Genomic DNA, 5,753 nt, shown 5'->3' on the forward strand with positions numbered 1-5,753 from the left:
GATATGTGCTTTTACATTTACATTTGTACATATACACATGTACATCGCAATCATTTTGTATTTTTCATTACAGTTACTTTTTATTCTGTTTTGACTTTTGTTTTTTGAAGACAGTTTTAGTTTTTCGAGCGGGCTACAATTGTGTTGTCCTTTAAAATTAGGAGATTATGTTAAATTCAGATATAGAATGCTACTATGCATTTTTGTGAGTACATGCTTCATTTAAGATTTTCAGTACATAATTCAGTTTCTTCCCGAGAGCTCCTCCGTTCTTTCTGTGCTGACTCAACAGTTTTGGTGCAGCCTCACCAGGAATGTGGACTCCAGTGGCTCCAGAGTGATCCAATGGAACTCTTCCTCTAACCTACCTGGTATACAAAGAGAGATCAAAATCAGAACAGGAGAGGATCTTAAGACATACAAAAACAATTAGCACATAGGGCATGAGAAACATTAAAGGTATGCGACAATAAAATAAAACTTGCTAATCCATCCCACAGGAAACCTCAACAACTATATTCAAGCAGAGCTGGACATTCCATCTGTGACAGACCAGTCCGTCTATCCGCCTTTGACGCATGCCCATTTTGCTGATGGTTGACAAATGACCGATTTTTTTTTTTTAATAGATGGACTAAGCATAGTCTGAAGCCCATGTATTTAATCCATCGTTCGTCTGTAGTCAGTCTTTAATCTACTTTTCGCGACGAGGCTTTGATGACCGCTGCGAGCACCAAACTGCTGTTTGTACATTTTGCAGAGATACCTCATACCTTTCTTTGCATAAATGTTTGGTTTTTAAAAAACATAAAACATTGTGCTTGTCACTCAGCATGCATATAACCATCTGTATACTGTACATGTCAAAATGAAAAAAGTAAAACATGTAATAAAGGGACTTCTCGGTTATTTCAAGCAATTTGTGTTAACTGCTATATCAATATAGAACATTATTTTAAAAAGATGACCTCGAAATAAAGTCAAACCTTGTATGCAAACAAATGTACACACCTTGCATTTTACATGTCCAAAGGAGCCTGTACTGGAACAAACTGTACAGGATTGTTCAATTGTCTTTGAAAAGGGCTTGTGTATATGAATATCCTGTGAGCCGGCTCCTGTGCTCTCAGAACGTGTGTTGGTGTGGGATTCATCTGGTGCATTGATGGTGCGAGTTACAGTTGTTGCTCTGACATAGGGTGAGTTGTATGTGAATATGTAAAAGGCTTGATTTGGGTGAGTTGATTGTGGAGGCAGTGTGTGAGAATAATAATGCTTCATCTGGAGTGTAACGGAAAGGCCGTGCAGGAGGCTGCAAGACTTGTCTGAGAAGAGAAAAAACGTCAGAAATTTATTTTTGAAAAATTGTCTGCCTCTCTTTTTTTCCAGAGGCCTCTATCATGTCCAGGTAACGTCGATCCTCCTCTAATGCATGGAGCCACTGTGTCTCCACAGACAGCTTCCTCTTCAGGCAGTCGTGCCCGTGTCCCATCAGTTTAGCCTTGAGATCAAGATAAAGAAAACAAAAAGAAGAAATATAGTGAATAATATACATCAAACTTGCTGTAAAATATTATGGTAACAAATGAACAACGTTACTATGAGTGAATTTGACTAAATTTAAAGATGTGAGAAGATGCGAATACCAAAGTCAGGCAGTAGCAACATTTGATCAATTACCGTACTTGAGTAATTTTTAGAATAATTACTATTTAGTTTTATATTACTGATTATTTTGCTTCTTCTATAATGAAGAATATGATTCTATAAAATCTGTCTAATCCTTGATTATAAATAGGTACTTTCGTCATTGTGAGAAAAATCTTCAAGTCGATACAATTTTATTTCTTATTTATTTTTTTAGTTAATTTAATTTAATTAATTAGAAGTTGTGTTTTTTTTTTTACCTTATTTCATAAAATTATTTAATTTTATGACATTGCCTTTTGGTAGCATTAGCATTTTGGAGAATTTTAATGTTTATTTTTTCAGTTTACATCACTACCAAGTACTTTTTGACTCAATTTATTTTCATCACTGTTTTTTTACTTCTACAGCGCTCAAAATAATGTTGTTTCTTTGCAAGGGAGTGTTTTGAATGAATGGCTTCATTTGAGGAGCAACTTTGCAACTGTGGAGCAATTCAAATTCTTTTTCACAGGTTAATTCCAGAGAACTGAAGCAAGGGTTTTATTAAACAAAAATATGACAATATAATTGATGAATTGTTGTTGTTGTTTTTTTTTTTTTTTTTTTTTTTTTAGAATCAGCATTTTTTATTTCTTAAATTCACATTGTGTCTAGCAGCAAACTTTATTTTCTTGTCTAGAAGCAACGCTTGAAAGATACATCTCCTGGATGCACTGGGACACATCATCAGTGATGTATCCTGGGTTCATGGGGTGTTTCGGGTCTCGCAACATCATACACCCTCGCCCAGGCGACCCAGCCATGGTGATCAAGTCCTGGCTTGTGTCCCAGTAGCAACCCGCGGATCTGCCGTTTTCAGCCACAGCCACCTCATGGCTTTCTCTGCAGCTTCGCCTGCGGTTTGAATGGCCCTCTTCTTGGCCGCCCCTGTGACTCCCAATCAGCCAAGGACTTTGCAGAAGGAGCGTCATGCAAAACCTCTACAGCCAACTTCTATTGGCTCATAGAAGGTCCTCCAGCCCCTGCCCCTGCACTCCTCCACCAGTTCCTGATACTTGGCACGTTTCCTTTCGTTGGCTTCCTCAATCCGCTCTTCCCAGGGTCCCAGCATGATCAGGTGTTTTGAAGCCTCTGAGATAATGATCACGTCTGGCCGTAGAGATATTGCTACGATGTGCTGGGGGAATCTCAGTTGTTTTCCCAAGTCAACGTACAGCTGCCAATCAGAAGCTGTGTGGAGGAGTCCCGTTGTCCAGCTTTGATGAAGGAGATTGCCTTCTTTGGAGCACGATGGTGTTTGGTGTTGCTGATGGCCAAGGCTATGCTCTCTGCAACTGCTTTCAGTACCTGTTCATGGCGCCAACGATAGCGACCGTCGGCCAGGGACTTTGGGCAACTGCTGAGGAGATGTTCCAAGGAGACTCTTTCGGAACAAAGGGAGCAGGTGGGTGTCTTGCTCTTCCCCCACACGTGGAGGTTTGCTGGGCTAGGGAGGGCGTCGTAGACTGCCGCCACAAGGAAGCGGACGCGGTGGAAGTCTGCCTGCATGACGCTTGACCAGGTAACTTTGCGCTGTAAGGCGCTCTCCCATCTTGTCCATGCCCCCTGTTGCCGGAGTCGCACCACCCTACCCACTCGCTCTTCCCCCTCGCCTGCTCGGACCTCCTCGTGGAGTAGATGTTTTTTCTCTTTCCCCCGGGCCTGGATGACTTGGGTCTTTGGGAAGTAGCCCAAGCCTGTTCTCCCTGTTGCCACGACACCAACCAACGCCTTTTGCCAGAGGCGTGACTTCCACTGCCTTTTCTGCCTTCCACGTCCTTCCCGTCTTCACTTCAAGCCCGGCTGATGACACCTTGCAGTCCCTGGAGTCCCTGGACTGCAGGGCTTCTATCGTGCGTGCCATCTTGAATTCTTCAGTGAGCCCACTGAAGGGTAGCTGCAGTGTGTTACTTGTCCCGTACAGGGCAGCGCTGTTGAGGCTGCGAGGAAGCCATCCCTGCAGGAAGCTGCTTATCTTCCTTTCAAAGGACTCCACTTTCCCCTTCTTCAGTACTGTAGACCTTGACTTAGCGGGCTTGAAACTCATCCTGGCCCAAAGCATGAGCCTCTCCAATCCCTGCAAGATCCACCTGCTCCCGGGGACTGATGTTGTTGTGATGGGAAGGTCATCCATGTAGGCTCTTATGGGGGGCTGTCGAACACCTGATCTGGATAGGGGCCCTCTGCATTCCACCTAAGCAGCCTTTACCACCATGTTCATCGCCAGTGCGAAAAGAACAACGGAGATGGTACATCCTGTTATTATTCCTTTCTCGAGGCTATGCCAGTCTGAGGTTACAGACCCAGAAGTGACCCTGAGCCTGAAATTATCATAATTGATTTTAAAAAAAGCTCTGCTGTAATGTAATTACATGTAACGTGTAATGTAATGTGTGCAGACCTCAAAAGTCAGTCAAAATTGAGGACTATGTTATGAAAACAAACAAATAATATTACTGATAAATTAGAAAGATTTCATACTATATTATTATACTTTAAACATTAGGCCATTCATTCTGACCGATATAGATTGTGAAAGAATTTAATTCATTTCTAGTTCTGGTTCAGTTGAGCTTGTATGACTTTCTCTCACAGTCGTGTTTTCTCTCCAGAATCCTAATACTTATTGTCCTTGCTATTTTGCTGTTCAAAGTTGGATGTAAAGCAGAGACGCTTTATGGGTTCCAGCCAGAAATCTGTGAAAAGGGAAATCGATCACCAAAGCACTTAATTGCGGTGTTAAACGGGCTAGCCGTGTAATTCTTAGGTTAATTTAGTGTTCCGTTTTCCCCACGGAAAGGGCTTGACCATGGTGTATTTGGAAATTACTCAGCTCACCCTTTTCCTCTTTAGTTTGCTCTTTATTTTTCCTCTTGACGTTCACAATTAACAGATGGAATGAGCCAGTGGAATTATCAGTAGTGGCAGTAGGTAATAACCTGTTGGCTGTAGACCGGGTCAATGCTTGCGACTTTGCGTTTTGCATTCACAACATTTACTGTTCAAAATATACGTGCCATGACATTCACGTGACCCGCCTGAACATTTAAACTTTAAATGTCTAGAGGTCTAGACTCTAGACCTCTGAGTGCGCTCTGGTGGCAGATCACTCATTACTTGTCAGCACATTTCAGCTCTTTGCTTTCTGCAGGTGGCACAGTGGTTGAGGACCTTTTTCTCTTTGTCTATAGGAGAGTGGCAGTCACACCTAAATGATTCTTTTCATGTGCCTCTCTGGCCAATAGGGTTGCTAGCCATGATTGGCAAGGGATTAATGGTACAGCTACTTTGTCCTCGTTCCAGCTTTGTATCCTCCCTCCACAGGGCAAGAGTCCTGTCTCTTTTTCCTTTTGAACCACAAGATGATCCAGGGTTGTGTCGTGGAACTCAATGTCATCTTGAGCAGCAAGAGCTAAGAATTGAAAAGATATTTCTCTCTCTTCAACTGATAGGAATGGTCTAGCCTCCCACTTTGAGCGAACTAGAGCCTGACTGTTGCCACCGAGCCATATGTCCACAGCATGTCTCACCCAGGCGATGACTCCGCACAACCCCATAAATGAGATGAATCTCTGTGGTTCAACCAGATGCAGAAGTGCAATGATGGTTGGGCCCGGCCATCTACAGAATCGAGCCACTGCTGAGGCCAGCACTGAGAAGGCCTTCCTCTGCAATCCACCGATCTCTTCAGAGCCAGAGATGACCTGCTTGGTGGTTTTCACTGGCTAATCTTCATAAGGCAGCTTTAAAAATCTAGGGCCTTCCTGCCTCCTGCCTCAGGGGCTCCTGCTCTTGTAATGGTCAGCAATGTTCATTTTCCGTTCGACCCACCTCCAGCTGTCAACAGGCCTGGCCTTTTGGATTTCCCCGGATTCTGTTAGCAAAAAAAGTTTGATAGCGATAGCTTCTTTCTGTATGGTCCCAAGTATCATCTGACTATCAACAAAATGGATCTAACTCTCGACCTTGATGTTTTTCAAAGTTTGTCTTCAGGCGGGTTGGAAACACATCTCCGCACAGCTCTGCTTTGATGACATCACCTTTCTGGTCTAGGGTGTGAGTTT

At 43.1% G+C, this 5,753-nt stretch overlaps 1 pseudogene; it reads right to left on the bottom strand.

Annotated features, from left to right (window-relative positions):
- Positions 1-2,458: 2,458 nt before the first annotated feature.
- Positions 2,459-3,823, bottom strand: LOC147145460 (uncharacterized; annotated as a pseudogene).
- Between the last annotated feature and the right edge of the window lie 1,930 nt (positions 3,824-5,753).

This window comes from Filicampus tigris, chromosome 6, assembly GCF_054856515.1.
Source record: "Filicampus tigris isolate MCC_2025a chromosome 6, RoL_Ftig_1.0, whole genome shotgun sequence".
Lineage (NCBI taxonomy): Eukaryota > Metazoa > Chordata > Actinopteri > Syngnathiformes > Syngnathidae > Filicampus > Filicampus tigris.